Source organism: Polypterus senegalus, chromosome 16 (assembly GCF_016835505.1).
Source record: "Polypterus senegalus isolate Bchr_013 chromosome 16, ASM1683550v1, whole genome shotgun sequence".
NCBI classification, from domain to species: Eukaryota; Metazoa; Chordata; class Cladistia; order Polypteriformes; family Polypteridae; genus Polypterus; species Polypterus senegalus.
The window spans coordinates 73,603,164-73,622,276 of NC_053169.1; the positions used below are offsets into that span (position 1 = coordinate 73,603,164).

Sequence of the window (19,113 nt, forward strand, 5' to 3'; positions counted from 1 at the left end):
TAATAGAATGGACCCTTGCAAACCCTACAATGGATGCAGAGGTTCTTAAAAATGGTTGGATGTATTGTGTTTTACTAACTAGAATTTTCTGATTCTTGCTTCTTGTTATAAATACATAACTCTCCTAGACAATATTAAATCTGCTATGATTCTGTTTCCGAGCAAATTTGAATTTGATTCTGAAAATCATCACCTGAAGAACAGAAATTCACCGTAACATTGCTATACGCTTGCCTGTTTTCTTTATATGCTGCTAGAACTCTTATACACATCTGTTTAGTCGCCTGTAAGAAAGAGACAGATAGATAGATAGATAGATAGATAGATAGATAGATAGATAGATAGATAGATAGATAGATAGATAGATAGATACCAGACTGTTTCCTTTAATGATGCTCATTGATTGTTTGAGCACAGAAGACAGAGGTTGGTCCAGATTAGCATGTGGAGTTTTCCCCTATTCCTCCATTATGCAGGTCTTCAGCTGTGCAGTTCTTTTTGGCCTTTGCTGCTAGATCTTGCACCTAATAATGTGCCACACAGGTCGGGAATAATCTCATACCTGCACTCTCTGTTTATGCAGCCATGCACTTGTAATTTGGGCATAATGTGGTTTGCCGTTTTCCTGCTGGAATATTCAGGAACGTCCCTCGAAAAGATGGCATCTGGATGGCAGCATATTGCTGCAAAATTTTTACAAATCTTTCTACGTTAATGGTGCCCTTCATAGATGTGTATGTTACTCATGACATGGGCGCTGACACACCTCCATACCATGACAAATAGCGGCTTTTGGAAGTAATGCTGACAACAGCTTAGATCAGGCATGTCAAACTCACTACTATTGGTGGGCCGCTTCGACTGCCATACGTGCGTCAGAGGGCCGCACTGTAACAAATACTATTATACTATTATAAAAGTTACTGTAGCTTTCTTTTCAATACTGAAAACTTTTAAAAAATGTAACGCTTAAAGTTTAAAGTTTAAAGAAAAGCTATTTATTTCCATACAAGCTCCGTACAACAGCATACGATTAGAGTCTTAGCCTCTTAGCTAGGTCCTTATATTATTATATTATATTCATTATATTATATAGGAGTCTTACAGTGTGAGATCTATTTCTTTTGCCCCAACACTTGGCATCTCTTGTTAGTGACCAGTTTGTCAATATCAGGCTTGAAATCTTGTGCAGCTGCAACTTGACAGGAAGTCTTCAGCGATGTGGGGTTTTAGATAGATAGATACCTTATTAATCCCATGGGGAAATTCACATAATCCAGCAGCAGTATACTGATACAAAAAAAAAAAAATTAAATTAAATAGTAATAAAAATGCATGTAAAAGCAGACAATAACTTTGAGTAATGTTAGCATTTACTCCCCCGGGTGGAATTGAAGAGTCGCATAGTGTGGGGGAGGAACGATCTCCTCAGTCTGTCACTGAAGCTACTCCTCTGCCTGGAGATGACACTGTTCAGTGGATGCAGTGGATTCTTCATGATTGACAGGAGTTTGCTTAGTGCCCGTCACTCTGCTACAGATGTTAAACTGTCCAACTTTACTCCTACAATAGAGCCTGCCTTCCTCGCCAGTTTGTCCAGGTGTGAGGCGTCCTTCATCTTTATGCTGCCTCCCCAGCACACCACCGCGTAGAAAAGGGCACTTGCCACAACCGTCTGGTAGAACATCTGCAGCATCTTATTGCAGATGCTGAAGGATGCCAACCTTCTAAGAAAGTATAGTCGGCTCTTACCTTTCTTACACAGAGCATCAGTATTGGCAGTCCAGTCCAATTTGTCATCCAGCTGCACTCCCAGGTCTGCACCCTCTGAACACAGTCTCCTCTGATGATCACAGGTTCCATGAGGGGCCTGGGCCTCCTAAAATCCACCACCAGTTCCTTGGTCTTGCTGGTGTTCAGGTGTAAGTGGTTTGAGTCGCACCATTTAACAAAGTCTTTGATTAGCTTCCTGTACTCCTCCTCCTGCCCACTCCTGATGCAGCCCACAATAGCAGTGTCATCTGCGAACTTTTGCACGTGGCAGGACTCTGAGTCCTATTGGAAGTCTGATGTATATAAGCTCAACAGGACCGGAGAAAGTACAGTCCCCTGCGCCGCTCTTGTGTTGCTGACCACAATGTCAGACCTGCAGTTCCAAAGACGCACATATTGAGGTCTGTCTGTAAGATAGTCCACGATCCATGCCACCAGGTGTGAGTCTACTCCCATCTCAGTTAGCTTGTCCCTAAGGAGCAGAGGTTGGATGGTGTTGAAGGCGCTAGAGAAGTCCAAAACATAATTCTTACAGCACCACTGCCTCTGTCCAAGTGGGAGAGGGATCGGTGTAGCATATAGATGATGGCATCCTCCGCACCCACCTTCTCCTGGTATGTGAACTGCAGAGGGTCGAGGGCGCAGCGGACCTGTGGCCTCAGGTGGTAAAGTAGCAGCCGCTCCATGGTCTTCATCACATGTGACGTCAGAGGAACAGGCCAGAATTCATTCAGCTCGCTAGGACGTGATACCTTTGGGACTGGGGTGATACAAGATGTTTTCCAAAGCCTCGGGACTCTCCCCTGTTGCAGGCTCAGGTTGAAGATGCACTGTAGAGGACTCCCCAGTTCCAACGCACAGGCCTTCAGCAGTCATGGCGATACACCATCTGGACCAGCTGCTTTGCTGGCACGAAGTCTCCTCAGCTCTCTGCTCACATGGGCTGCTGTAATTGTGGGTGGGGATGTCTCACCTATGCTGGTATCAACAGAAGGATGGTTGGAGGATGCAGTACTCCGAGGTGAGAGTGGGTTAGGATGGTCAAACCTATTAAAGAAGTTGTTCATTTGGTTTGCTCTCTCCACATCTGTCTCGATGGTGGCACCCCGCTTCGAGCTGCAGCCAGTGATAATCTTCATCCCATCCCACACTTCCTTCATGCTGTTATTCTGCAACTTCTGCTCCGGCTTTCTCCTGTACTGCTCTTTCGCTGCCCTGAGCTGGACTCGGAGTTACTTCTGCACGTGCTTGAGCTCATGCTGATCACTGTCTTTAAAAGCCCTTTTCTTCTGGTTCAAAAGGCCTTTGATGTCACTTGTAATGTTGTGTTTTGGTAGCTTTCATTAAGGAAAACAATTTCTCACAAAGGTAAGTGTTTCCGAACATAGACAGTACTCTCGATGCTAACTTACGGATCTGCACATACGAGGGTGACAGGTAAGCATACAAGCCTGGCACACCAACTTTGTTGTATTTTGCCTTCAGAATAGAATCTGACTGCAGTTCAATCAATTCCATTTGGATATTCTCAGGCGCATTCTCAACGTTGTAAGAGAACAGCGCAAAGTCCTGTTCGTGTGAACTGAAATCACAAAAACGCTCACTGAATTCATTGTTCAGTAATTCAAGTTGGAAAATAAATCCTCCAAAAATCCAATTTTGCTTTACTAAGTTTACTTCAAAGTTTATATTGTAAAATAAGCTGATATTCAAAAAGCCACCTGACCTACACTAATTTTACAAACTCAAAATCACAAAAATATGTTAATAAACAAGTCATCAACTTCTCGCCTCCACTTCAGATCTTCAGCTGTAGTCTGCACTGTTTGCTACAATACTAGCACAAAATTACATAAAACTAGAGCAACAAAACGTGAAAATATGCGGGCTATTACTACTTGTGATGGTCATTTCTGCCCAGTGGCCAGTCTCAGCAGCCCAGCCAGTATTGTAGCCTGTGCAGGGGCGGCCCTGGGCAGAGAAAGAATCGGTGGCCCCTTCGCCCGCCAATGTCAATATGGTATCTTATGCATGGCTGATGGCCACGTCCATTGCGGACACTGCATAGCCGCCTCGTGCTCATGACACTCTTCTATATGCACGTGTCCGTAACTTGAAAACCAAGTGGCAGCCCATGATATTCTCATTATGGCAGAACGTTATAATACTACATATAGCTTACTGCTCTGACTCTAGCGACAATAGTAAATGCAGCGTACTAATTAACAAGAAACACAATGTTTTTCAGCCACATTGCTGTCAGCTGTGTTGTTATTTTCTCTTTCTGTTTTATATTCAATATATATTGGCGTGGTGGCCCCTGGGATTTGGCGTCCCTGTGCAGGTGCACAGTTTGCACATGCCTAAGGCCGCCCCTGCTGCAGCCTAGCACTTCAGTTGTGACGTTGTGGCTAATTAACTTTGGTCACGGCTCATGGCTATACTAGCAGATGACGTTTCTGTACCGTAATGCCATGGGAAAACGCGCTTTCATCAGAAGGCAGAAGTAAGAAAAGTCAATAAGTAACGCCAAAGATGCAAAATGATTCAATCACAAACGACAGTAATCATTTTGTACCAGTTGAGTGCTAATTAGGATCTGTCATGCGGGCCGCACAGATTTCTATTGCGGGCCGCGTGTTTGACATCCCTGGCTTAGATGGTCCTTTTCCTCAATGGCCCAGGGAACATAACGCCTCTTTTTTTCCAAAAACTATTTGAAATGTTGACTTGTCTGACCACAAAACACAATTCCATTGCTTCCACTGCAAGTGCTTCTGTACAGTGTTGACGTATGGTGCCTGCTTTGCACAGTAAAGCCTTAACTTGCATTGGTGGTTGCAGCAGTAAATGGTGCTTACTGGCAAAGGTTTACTGAAGTATTCCCACAGCCACATCATGATATGCAGCAGCATGACAGTTTTTAACACTAGAATTACCAAAGCCTATGAAAAAATTCATAGATCTGTCCCACCTTAAATTGCTTCGCACCCCTCCATCAGCGTCTTTTGTCCTGTACTTGTGTCGATAAGCAGTAAGCAGCCTACTATCATATCCCCCCCACCGCAGCACAGTTTTCTCAGCTCAAGTCTGTTTACCTGCGTGTCAGTTGCTTAGAGTTGTATAGATTGAGAAGTCAAGCAAAATTACACCTTTCATAAATACTAGATCATTATTTGGAACACATACATTTCATGTGTGTTCCGTGTCTACAACAGTCTATGTAAAAATGTTGTTAACACAGAAATGTTTTTCATGTTTTAGTAATAATTGACAAAATGTAGACATGAAGTGTATAATGTGTGAAGACTGAAGTCCAAATATCAAATAAACACTTTCACAAAAGGTACAAATATAACAGAACAAGTGTGCTCCTATTCAAGAATATAACTGCAGAAAAAGAACCCGTGTTAGGGTGCGACATTGACACCACCTTTGATACGACCACTTCGGTGGCGCAACAGTATCAACTATTGACTTTGGGGATATGATTGTAGGCTGCTTGCTGCTTATCGACACATTTACAGGAAAAAAGATGCTGATGGAAAGGGGTGAAGCGATTTATGGTGGGACGGATCTATGAGTTTTTTCGTAGGCTTTGGTAATTCTAGTGTTAAGTGAAGCCTGAGTGATTGGAGATCTTGCGCATTCAGAAGTGTATTTCAGCCTTGCTGTTAATGTACTGAGATCTGGCCAGATTCCTTGAATCTTTTAATTATATTTTGCACTTTTTAGGCTGAAATGCCCAAAATCCTACCAATTTGTCTTTAAGGAATATTGTTCTCAAACTGCTGCATTGTTTACTTAAGCATCTGTTGGCAAATTGGCGAGCCTCAACCCACCCTTGTTCTTGAAGGACTAGGCCTTATTTGGAGGCTCCTTAGAATGCGATCGTCCCACCTGTTTCACATTCTATTGTTATTTAAACTTGTCACGTTATTAGTCCTAAACTGCCCCATGCTTTCGGAGTGTGTTGCAAGCATCCCTTTCAGAATAAACATATATCTTCAAAACACAATGCAGTTGATTGGGTAAAACATGAAATACTTTTTCTTTACTCTGTGTGGCCACTGGAGCTGACACAGAGCCGTAAACCCCAGACATATTAACATTATTTAACAGTACCTTTGTACAGGTGTTATTCAAATCCAAATCAACACAAACACAATTCTAACTCCATATTTCCTCTCTTCTCCTCTCCTCCCTTGGCAAGCTTTGTCCTTCCCTCCGCAGCTGACTCTGACTCTTTGGGTGACATAGAGGGCACTTTTTTAAACCCCGCCTGGGAGTACTTCTGGTTCCAATTATTGACTCCAGGAGCTTTAGTGGATGAAACACCACCAGTGAGGAGAACATAAAAGCACTGCCACTAAAGGACATAGCATGATTTAGTTACAGTAAGAAGGTCTGTCACTGCAAAGTGATTAAGACATGTTGTCTTATGTGTATATCACACTGTATGTTTATCCACTGTTACAGACGTGGGAGTAGGAGGCAGCTAAAGGACCCAAGTAATTGTAATAAAACATCCGACCAGGGGGCGGCGGAGTGCTCGGACTGTCTTTCTCAGTTCCTTACAGACTCTTCCCGGGAAATCCTGCAAGGTTCCGGCACCTCAGAAGACATCACTTCTAATGCCAGCCCCTTTGCTGATGTCACTTTCGATTCCGGCCCTTTTGATGACATCACTTCCTTTACAGGCCTTTAAAGCCTCCATCTTTGTCTCTGATAATCAGTTCTGTTTTGGACTCTGTTCTATGCACATCATGCTACTCTAATTCTTCTAGCTTCTGCAGCCGGGAAAACAATATACGGGTGGCTGCCCCAAATCTTTAGGATGTCTTTGACTCATTATTATCACACCATCCCCTCCACCCATCAGGAGCCCACTACCAAGACCATTCAGAAGTACAAGGGATGGCAGGATGGAACTCATCCAAAATGCAACATCATTCCATCCATCATCCAGGGTGGTATGTACAATAGTGGTCCTGCTCTGGACTTGTGCCCCATCTTAAACTGAAGCCTTCCCTTGCTCCCATTTCAACCAGGATAGCAACTCCCAAGAACACCTAAACTGGAAGGAAAAGTAGATGAACAAAGGGGTATTCCTGATCAAATGCAGTGCTGTGTAGTTTCCTTTTTATAATTCAGCCATGGAGATGGATTTCATACTGAGCTTTGAAGTACAATTTCTATGTGAAACTTTGCTTTATTTAAGCATGAGCAAATCATACTGGTAATTCACAGACAACGATAACAAACCTCACATTTTTTTTCCCAGACTCTCAGTGTGTCTGCTGCCAAATAAATGCTATGTGGGAAAGCAATGATCACAGCTCTGGGCCTTCATGAATCACTGGTTTTTTTTTGTTTTAGCCTGGTAAATGAGTTCCTTTTTTTGCAGCCCTAACAATGAAGAGTGGTGAAAAGAAGCTGGGCTTTCCTAGAACCGCCTGAGGATGCTGAGTAGGGCTTTCTCTTTGTAAGTGCTCGATCAATGCCTGAGAGCACAGGGAGCCAAGATATTCCAAAGAGTCCTAAAGATGAACTTCTCACCCCTACCAGACCAGCTGGCTCCATTCTAGTTCTGCTTTCTTTTGAAGACTTTCATTATTGTTTTTAGTATACACACACTCACAGAATTTGTTTAGTTGCTGGCTGGCCAGCCACTCACAGCTGCTCCATGTTGGGAACATCAGGTTTGTTTTGAAATATTTATTTGAAAATCAACTAAAAAACTTCCCCTTTAAAAAGATCCCTTGTTTCTAGTGCCAGTGAGACCAAGCACAGCTACATCTTTGTATTTTGTCAGCTAAATCAATGAAGCGTATCCAGAAATTTTATGCTCTACTAAAGAGATCAGGCTTTTCAAATATGACCTCTTTATGCAGAACGATGCTTACAAATAGAATGATGAATGGACAGCACAGGCCACTGCAAGATAACTGCAAATGATAGCCTAAAAAGCAAACCAGCACGGCCCAGATCTGCACGCCGGCCTACATGAGCTCAGTGCTTCTGAACCCCCCTGGATCTGATCCTGTTATTTTTCACATTTTCTTTATGTTAATAATTTTAACTGTTATTTTCACAATGCTATGGAGCCGTCATTTTATATTCACATTATTTTCAAGATTTGCCACAAATGCATGTGACATCATCATTATGGTAACAATTTAAGATGGCAATACAGTGATGCGAGCATCCAAGTATATGAAGATAAAAAAGTGTTAAAAAACGGCTATTCAGGAAAAGGATTCCAAGGCATTCAGGTATCATTTGCTATGGTTATTTAAGCTTTGCTTAGGTTTCTATGTTGTGTATGTTATATCTATAGGCAATAATATTGTACTAATAAAAGGAAGAATACGGAGACAGGTTCAAAGTGATAAACTTTAACAGGTCCTTTTACTAAGATCGTTTCAGAGTACACGTTACACCACCTTATTATTATTATCTACTTCCTAATAACTCCCCAATACCCATAATTCCTTATTACTATGGAATCCCCCAAAGTCCAGACTTATAATATACTACAGTGTACTACGGCTCAAGTTTCCGCTCTTCCTGGTGACATGTGTTTTCTGACTATTCTTTTGTTTTAGCCTTTCTTTGTCTACCATTCCTTTGTCCCTTCCTAAATGTTAAGTCCTGTTGGACTGGCTCTTTCGACAGCGCACAACATAGTGAAATTTAATACATTCAAGGAGATATATATATATATAATGTATTTGAGATGCTTCTAATAGGAACCCTTGTAAAATCCCTCTTCTAGATCAAATTCCGTACATGTACATATTTAAAAACATTCCATAGTCCAAATATTATTGTACAAAAACACATATCGCTAATGATAACCGGCTGACATGACATCAACGTGTGTTATGACTGTGATATTATGCATATCGAGACTCAGAGTAATACTTGCAATTTGAGTACTTTCTAGAAGAGGCCCTGCTAATTCCCGCATGACACTGCATCGCATTTCACACTGTCGTGGAATTGTCATGAATTATGAATTGCACTTTTTAAATAGATCAAATTGTTATATTTGAGCCCATGTGAAGGGGGACCCATGTTTCCTCTTCGGGCTGTGCCCGGCCAAGCCCCATGGGTGCAGGCCCGGCCACCAGGTGCTCGCCATCGAGCCCCACCTCCAGGCCTGGCTCCAGATGGGGGCCCTACTGATCCACATCCAGACGAGGGAAAACACCGTCCAAATTTTTTCTTCGTCATAGGAGGTCTATTGAACCGCTCTTTGTCTCATCCCTCACCTAGGACCAGTTTGCCTTGGGTGACCCTACCAGGGGCATAAAGCCCCGGACAACAGAGCTCCTAGGATCGTTGGGACACGCAAACCCCTCCACCACGATAAGGTCGAGGAGGGGATTTAATTTATATTTTTTAAATTCATCAACAGAAAAAGACCCTTTAATGTCAAAGTAAAACAGACATCTACAAAGTGGTTTACATCAGGAGTCCCCATGGACTATGATGTTTGCTGATGACATTGTGAACTGTAGCGAGAGTAGGGAGCAGGTTGAGGAGACCCTGCAGAGGTGGAGATATGCTCTAGAAAGGAGAGGAATGAAGGTCAGTAGTAACAAGACAGAATACATGTGAGTAAATGAGAGTGAGGTCAGTGGAATGGTGAGGATGCAAGGAGTAGACTTCTAAAACCAATGAGCTGCACCAGAGTCGTCATATTAAAGAGGGTGACTACTTACGTGATCAATTACTTTGCTTTATATGTGTGATTCATTTAGACCACTTTCCAGAGATATGTTTTTACTTTGTCATTAAAGAGTCTTTCTCTTGATCAGTGTCCATAAAAACACACATTTTTGTGAATCCACTGTGCTTCAGTACTGTATGCCAATAAAACAAGAAAGCATCCTAAGGGGTGAATACATTTTATAGGCACTGTAAACTTAGGGGATTTTGAAAGGTGCCAGTGATTGGGCAGGGTCATGAAAGTACCGAAAGACTTGCATCCTAAAAATCCAAAATCCATATTTTGTTCAATAAAACACTGAAAAATAAATCTAGTAACTTAGTCATCATCATTTCCTTTTCATACTGATGGTTGACATTATTAGCAATAGTGGGTTGGCCCCTGGATGTTAAAGTTCATGGCAGAGAGCAGACTTTGTTTATTCTCCTAATTATTAAAGCCTCCAAACTCCCTAACCAATTAAACCTTAAAGTTCACAGAATTACCGTTAGTATCAATAAGATGACACACATAAAGTATGTTAACAGGCCTAAGCATATGCCCAGGGTTGACTGTGTTGAGGGAGCTGGAGGCTCCATGCATGCAAGTGTGCAGAGATGACAGTACAGAGGTGGCTTAGCTGTGTCCTGCCAGACCAAAAGGAAAGCTCACAGGGATCTACAGTATTGCCCATAGATGTAAATGACAACTTCAATCAGAAATGGCAGGCAAAAAAGAGCAATTAGCACAGTGATGCTTAAACATAGACAAGGACATAATTGAGTATACAGTAATTAACTGCCATTATAAAAACAGCAGACATTAAAAAAAGATAAGTAAATAAACACTGCAAAACTAATAGGGATGCTACATGTTTGATATGTGGCCCACTAAACCTACTAACACAAACTAGAGCCATGACTGACTCGTCTCCAAACTACTGCACTCTGAAGTGCCTTCAAAGTGATCAAAGTGTGCTAAAAGCACTTTCAGCAAAAAGTATTTAGGAAAAAGTGACACAACAGAACACTCTCAAGGCTGCTTAACCTAATGCAGGGTTTGCAGAGGGCCGGGACCTCTCCCTGTAACATCAAATGCGGGGAATAAACTAATCAATGATAGGACCCAATCACATGGACGCCCACACTCACATGTGGCCAATCTAAAATCGGTAATTACTCTTACACACACATCTTTAGGATGAGAGAAGGATAATGGAGGAAACATAAAAAAACAAATGGAGAACAAACAAAAACACACAGACAAAGGCAGGACGTGGCTCTCAAACTGCTCTTTCCAAAGATCTGCACCCTCCAAAAAAAGTGACACTGGCGCAGGAGGCAATAAAGGAGCTCCTTCTACCACTAGGGCCTGCAGGGTCTGAAATAAATTCTATCTGTAAATGGAAATTAACTTTAATAAGATACATGAAGACTGTAGGAAGATAGTAAAAAGGTCTTTTCTTTGAACCACACTACTACTGATTTTTAAACTTTCTGAAATAATAATTTCAAAGCAGTAAAAGGAGGTGGAACAGTTTTAAGAAATACAAAATGGTTCTTTCTCTTCTATTCACAAAGAGATGTCACAATGCATCAGCTATGTGTGCCTACTAGTTTAAATAATAAAGAACAAGTGTAGCATATGCTGGGAATGTAACACATGCTAATCGACTAGCCTAGTTAAAGTAAATAAATGTGAGAATTAAAATGATAAAACAGTAAAAAGCTCCATAGAGGGCAATGCACTTTCATGTCTTTCATTTTTAGCTTCCATTGGAAAACTGTAATCTTGCTTTTCCAGGAAGTTGGCTGCATTGCTTCATATTAAACAGAGCCAATGACAACACTCCGTGCTGTGTTATGAAGCCATCAGCCCCACCAGCATTTTGACGAAAAATCAAAAAGAGAATACCGAAACAACATTACAGACTGGGAACAAGACTATTTCTGTTTTAAAAGACAGTGGTGATCTGATGTTGATTCAGGACCAGAACTAACTGAAAGTAAATCACACAAACCAGTTTTTTTTTTTTTACTTTGACGATACTGTTTAAAGCAGGGGTCTCCAACAAGTCAGTAGCTCACAACCCCTTTCTAAGTACAACCCCAATTCCAATGAAGTTGAGACGTTGTGTGAAACATAAATAAAAACAGAATACAATGATTTGCAAATCCCTTTCAACCTATATTCAATTGAATACACTATAAAGACAAGATATCAAATGTTCAAACTGATAAACTTTGTTGTTTTGCAAATCTTCACTCATTTTAAATCTGATGCCTGCAACACGTTCCAAAAAAGCTGGGACAGGGTCAGCAAAAGACTGGGAAAGTTGAGGAATGTTCAGAAAACACCTGTTTTGAACATTCCACAGGTGAACAGGTTAATTGGAAACAGGCGTTTGTCATGATGGGTATAAAAGGAGCATCCCCAAAAGGCTCAGTCATTCACAAGCAAGGATAGGGTGAGGTTCACCACTTTGTGAACAACTGTGTGGGCAAATAGTCCAGCAGTTTAAGAACAACATTTCTCAATATACAATTGCAAGGAGTCTAGGGATTTCATCAACTACTGTCCATAATATCATCAAAAGATTCAGAGAATCTGGAGAAATCTCTGCACATTAGCGGCAAGGCCGAATATCAACACTGGATGCCTGTGACCTTCGATCCCTCAGGCGGCACTGCATTAAAAACTGACATCATTCTGTAAACGATATTACCACGTGGGCTCAGGAATACTTCAGAAAAGCATTGTCAGTTAACGCAGTTCGTCGCTATATCTACAAGTGCAAGTTAAAACTCTACCTTGCAAAGCGAAAGTCATATATCAACAACACCCAGAAGCACCGCCGGCTTCTCTGGGCCTGAGCTCATCTGACATGGACTGACGCAAAGTGGAAAAGTGTGCTGTGGTCTGACGAGTCCACATTTCAAATTGTTTTTGGAAATCATGGACGTCGTGTCCTCCGGGCCAAAGAGGAAAAGGACTATCCAGATTGTTATCAGCGTAAAGTTCAAAAGCCAGCATCTGTGATGGTATAGGGGTGTGTTAGTGCCCATGGCATGAGTAACTTGCACATCTGTAAAGGCACCATTAATGATGAAAGGTACATACAGGTTTTGGAGCAACATATGCTGCCATCCAAGCGACGTCTTTTTCAGGGACGTCCCTGCTTATTTCAGGAGGACAATGCAAAGCCACATTCTGCATATGTTACAACAGTGTGGTTTCGTAGTAAAAGAGTGAGGATACTAGACTGGCCTGCTTGCAGTCCAGACCTGTCTCTCATTGAAAATGTGTGGCGCATTATGAAGCGCAAAATACGACAACGGAGGCCCCGGACTGTTGAGCAACTGAAGTTGTACATCAAGCAAGAATGGGAAAGAATTCCACCTACACAGCTTCAAAAATTAGTGTCCTCAGTTCCCAAATGCTTATTGAGTATTTTTAAAAGGAAAGGTGATATAACACAGAGGTAAACATGCCCATGTCCCAGCTTTTTTGGAACGTGTTGCAGGCATCAAATTCAAAATGAGTGAAGATTTGCAAAACAACAATAAAGTTTATCAGTTTGAACATTTGATATCTTATCTTTGTAGTGTATTCAATTGAATATAGGTTGAAAGGGATTTGCAAATCATTGTATTCTGTTTTTATTTACGTTTTACACAACGTCCCAACTTCATTGGAATTGGGGTTGTAGCTCGCCAAAGGTAAAAAGAATCCTACATAAATTTAAAAACTTGATTAGTCAAATCAGGGGTGGGCGGTCTTGCCAAAATATCATATCACGATCCTTCTAACACAAAATCAAGATCCACAATCTGAAGTACAATCTATCTTTTCAATGTGGCATACACTTAAGAAAATATCTGGACTCAAACGCATCAAGACCTAAGTAACTTTATTTCAAGTACCAAACAAAGTTGAATTCAATTGTTCTCTCATTCGCTAGCTAAGCGGAGTTAAGGATCATGCCCTGAAGCTGGCAAGTGAGTGAGGAGAGCCCCAACTCCCAGCCCGTTGCCTTTGCGCAAATAAAATCGGTATGATACACAGCAAAATGAGAGAAGTCACAAAATCAACCAGAATGTTCAAGCTAATTATAGAAAAACCCCGCTCTAAATCTGTTAAGTAGTTCTCTTGTGAAAAGTGGACAGACATACAGATAGACAGACAGACATTGGATTTTATATATTATATATTAGTAAACCTTCAAAATAATGTGCAGTTAAAGTCTCGACAGCATTCTCAGCATGTCTGGACCTTAGTAGAGCCAGATAACTATAAGAATCTTCACCAAGCAGCTCTGAAAATGTCTGCTTTGTTTGGGTCTCCATACCTCTGTGAGTCTGACATGAATGTCATGAAATCAAAGTTCAGAACAAGACTGACAGACGAATATTTAAATGACTCCATAAGAGTGAACCTAAGTGGCTCCACTCCACCATACACCTCTCATGTTGACTCCATGTAGTGCCAGTCATCTGACTAACTAAAAAGCATATCACCCATGTAACTGGACATGTGAATGAAGTGACACAGTGACATGGAACAAAATGACAAATGAATAAGTCATATCTGTGTTTTTGTAATTGCATTGTTTTGTTTTGACAGCATTCATGTTTTAATTCAATAGCATGAGATACACTAGAAAATGCATACAGACATATAAAATGCACTTGCAGGTGAAGTAAATATTTTTTTTGTGATGTTTTAATGCAAAATGTGAGCGGATACCAACATTTTGTAAATGTTCAGGTAAAACAAGCTTATTCAGTTTGTTTGGGTTGAAATAAGCTATGAGAATAAAAGTTAGAAAACATGAGTAGCTCTCAGCCATTTTCATTTTGTAAAAGTAGCTCTCAGGGCAAAAAAGGTTGGAGACCCCTGGCTTAAACAATGTTGAAAATCCATACAGGGAAAAAAAAAAAATCAATAATCCATGTCCTACTTTGGCTCAGTCAAGTAACATTCTCATTTACTCTGGAAGCAGGGCTTATTTTCGGTCAGTGCCCCATGAACTACAAATCAAACAAGAAGTTTAAAGGTAGATTCTGCAAAAAAAAAAAAAAATCAGCGTCTGCAATTTTTTACAAATCATGTGGCTTTTTTGTCATACCACACATACACAATACTGCAGCATACAGTGGCACAAAACAACATTCACAAACACCATGGCTGAACACGGGCAAGTGCAAGACAAGTAAAGAACTATACTAAACTATAAATAAATAAAAAGGTAAATGAATACATAGTAATAATTTGAAATAAATAAATAATTTTAAAAAAACAACAGTAGTAGTACGTGTAACAAGCTACTACTGTAGAAGCAGATCTGGGGGCCAGGGGGGCAGCACAGAGTTCAAAGTTCAGACAGCTAAGGAGTAGAAGCATGTTGCAGAATCTGGCAGAACCGGTTTGGAAGCTACAGTACCTTCTGCCAGATGGAAGTGGGACAAAGAGACCGTGGGAGGGGTGGGTGCGGTCCTTCACAAGGCTAAAGGCTTCTCTTTAGAAAGATGTTTGTCATGGAGAGCTGAGAAGTCCCACTGATCTTTTGAGCTGCGTGCACTACCTGTTGTAGGACTTTACAGTCAGAAACACTGCAGTTTCCAAACCTTGTCTCCTTTAATGGTGCGATTGCATATAATGTACAAAGCACTTATTGTGAAAGTGTCCGTCTGTCTGCATGAAACAACTCAGCTTCCCAATGGATCAATTTTGTTGCAATGTGGCACACTTATTCTTTAAAGAAATTTGTGGAGACAGTCAGATATTTCAAACAGCATATTATGAAGTTTTAGAATTTCAAAATTTCCTATTGAAAAAGTACTGGCGAATTTGCACACTCCTCCATCTTAAAATGGAGAAACGCTCTGTGCAACTTCAACTAGGGACTGGTTTAATGTTTCGGTTTTACCGGTTGCTTAAATTTGTATATTCTGTATATTTTCCTCTTTTACTCTTCTGACAGCTGCTCGGATGCCCAATACAAGTGAGTCAAACGGCTGGCAAAGCGCACACATGGATACCAACAACTCGCACAGGAGAAATTTCTCCTGCTGCTTTAGGCAAGCTAACTAATAGAGTACAAAAAACATCACTTCACTGGAAATAAATCGAAGGGGAAAGGAATTATACAGGCATATATAAGCAGGAATTGATTGAACAATATTATCTGTAGATTACAATTGCAAAGAACGTACATTATCAACCAGCAACAAAACATGGGAAACGCGCAACTGTCCCTAATTGATATAAACATAGGATGACTTTAAAAGTGGACAGTGGGGTCGGGACTTGGTAGGCTTCAGTGAATTAAGCCTCTGATCTTTGGCGCTCAGTCCCCCTTGTTATATACATGAACATTCATGGCAAGCCCCTCATATTCTTGTCCGTTGTGTTCCATTTGTACTCCCATTATACAGAAAATCAGTTTCTTTCCAATTTCTTACTTCCATCCATCCATCCATTATCCAACCCGCTATGTCCCAACTACAGGGTCATGGGGGTCTGCTGGAGCCAATCCCAGCCAACACAGGGCGCAAAACAGGAAACAAACCTCAGGCAGGGCGCCAGCCCACTGCAGGGCACACACACACCAACCACAATTTAGAATCGCCAATGCACCTAACCTGCATATCTTAGAACTATGGGAGGAAACCCACGCAGACACAGGGAGAACATGCAAACTCCATGCAGCAAATAGTCACAGACCCTCCACCACTAACAGACCACAAACGATGCCATTTTCACATCACTTGAATTTCAGTCTGATGTGTATTGTTTATTTTATCCTGCAAAATGATAGAAAATTAGCACACAAAAGATTGTCATTTTTTTCTGTACGATCTGACTGACCATTGTAACATTCTGTTATCTGCAAATATCATCCATCCATCCATTTTCTAACCCGCTGAATCCGAATACAGGGTCACGGGGGTCCGCTGGAGCCAATCCCAGCCAACACAGGGCACAAGGCAGGAACCAATCCTGGGCAGAGTGCCAACCCACCGCAGGACACACACAAACACACCCACACACCAAGCACACACTAGGGCCAATTGAGAATCGCCAATCCACCCAACCTGCATGTCTTTGGATTGTGGGAGGAAACCCACGCAGACACGGGGAGAACATGCAAACTCCATGCAGGGAGGACCTGGGAAGCGAACCCGGGTCTCCTAACTGCGAGGCAGCAGCGCTACCACTGTGCCACTGTGCCGCCCATCTGCAAATATCAGATGGCAGAAATATATAAAAATTATATATATTATATATATATATAATCCTAAGCATAAAAGTGCAACAATTTTGTGCAATGATTTTATATGACTTTTTATCTCACATTTTTTGTTACACTTTAAATTGGGCTTATTTTAAAACCTACATACAGTATATATGTTTGGTATCATTCTTTTCAGAATTTATCAAATTTTAATGTGCTGTTGCTAGATTATAGTTATAAGTATAAACTAAAGTTATAAGTTATAAACTAAAATACCAAGAAAGTCGTGGTTTTTAATTTCAATAAATCATTTCAATTATTTATTTAAATAATTGAATTCAATAAATTACATTATTTTTGATCAAGTAAACTTTCTTTCAAAGGAACAAACTATTTAAAAAAAAGGTCTATTCATAACACCAATGTTTGTTACGATGCATACCATTGCATACCATTTAAGTTTTCACGTGATTTTTCCTATTGAAATAAGTATTTTTTTTTTACCTTTTTTTTAATCTATAAGACTGTCAGTTAAAACGAACGGATCGTTTATTTAGTGAGCATAGTGGACCTCAGTTTAATGGGAATACTCCAATCAGTAAGAGAGTAAATATTTTATTATCATTTCATGATTTTTACTCTGTTAAATAATAATTATTCTTTTACATCTTTATAGTATAAATATATAAATATATATATATATATATATATATATATATATATATATATATATATATATATATATATATATATATATATATATACTGTATATATATACACACATACAATTTAGCTTAAACAGTGAGGTAAAACATTTATCTACCTGTCTAATTCTCTGTGCAATTTTCACTGAATTTTATCAGAACTTCTCTCATAAACTAAAAGTAATTAAAACTGATACTAAGTGAACGAATGACCCTGTATTACTATTACCAGAAGGCTCTTGTTGTTAGGAAATATATAGTGTTATGGCAAAGGCACTGGACTCTAAATAACAAGGATGCTAGTTCAGTTCCTGTTTCTGCTGAGCGAGTCACTTAACCTGTTGCGAGAAAGTTACTGTATATAAACCATTGTGCAAAAGTGTTAGCTAAATAAATAATTAGAATTAATAGTTTGTGGAGAAATGTCAGTTAATTTCTGTTACTAATCTTAATGTTTATGTTGTTTAAATTCCAAATATTACATGATGTTATTATTTGGATTAATTTGTAATTTACTAGGTTTTTTTCTTCATCATCCTGCCACCATTTTGAGACTAAATTTACTGTTCTAGTCAGCATTTTTCAACATTTCTTTATGATGGCAATTATGATGTTTACTAGTTGCCGGGCCTTTTGCGGTCACATAGTCATTGTTGACTTTCTGCTTTTCCTTTTTAACCCATTAACTCATCTATAAAGTGCTGATTAATCAGAACCTGTTCATTAACTTTTTTCAACAGCTTTTTCTTTTCTCCTCTGCTAGCAGATGGAAAGGTTAGCAGGCCAAGTGGGCAAGAAAAACTACCCAGGTGGTGATCATGAGTCTGTAATGTAGTGGGAGTCAAAGCCTACAAATGTGTAAAACATATCAGAACCAACATGTAAAGACCACACACACTAAGTGGTCAAAGGGAAGAGAAGTTGAAATGGGAGACAGGCTTTTAGCCAAAATAAAGCAAGAGTCATAACTGTGGAGTCAGAGAACTAAAGAACAAGCTTAAGACATGAAATTAAAGTCATACAGTATATCAAAGAGCAGAGGAAGTGAGTCAAAAACCATTAAGGTTTAAGAAGCGGAGCCAATTCGAAAGATAAAAATCGTGGACAGGAATCAGAAATTAATTAGTAACATTAGTAACCAGGAATCTAGCTGTCATGAGAGGAGTCTGTTGCATTCGATATTTTAAATAAATAAATAAAGAAGCGTTCAGGCTTATGTGGGTGTGTGGTAGCGTGGCTAAGTAGTTACAGGGTGTGAATTAGGGTGATCGACTGAGTGTGCTTTCACATGCAGACGTACACAGTTCAGTCGATTACTTCATTAACACTCTGGAGCCTGTAATTTGGACCAGTACATCTGCATCCCGAGAAGTATTAGATGTCTGAGCTGAGAGAAAAGGAGGAGATTGCAATGGAAAGAGGAAATAGCAGAGTCGGGCAGGTTAACCAGCATGATGAAAGGGTGGCAGAGCATTCAGTGGTCTAGTGATGAAGTGAGAAGGATGGCACTCCCAGGGCAGGTTGCTCTCTGAGTACTCACAGATCCAGCAGGAAAGTGAGAGTTGGACTTCCGGCCTACTGGCAGACGCCAAAGGACGCAGTTGGGGATGGAAGCCAAAGAGTGTGATAGCAACTGTCTGTGTGACTGCCTACTGCAAGACCTACGAAGTGTGAGATGGGGA

At 40.5% G+C, this 19,113-nt stretch overlaps 1 protein-coding gene across 2 annotated transcripts in view; it reads right to left on the reverse strand.

Annotated features, from left to right (window-relative positions):
* The window catches only part of slc1a4 (solute carrier family 1 member 4), a 104,887-nt gene that overhangs the window by 53,292 nt on the left and 32,482 nt on the right, over positions 1 to 19,113 (reverse strand). The gene's annotated exons all lie outside the window — the stretch shown is intronic.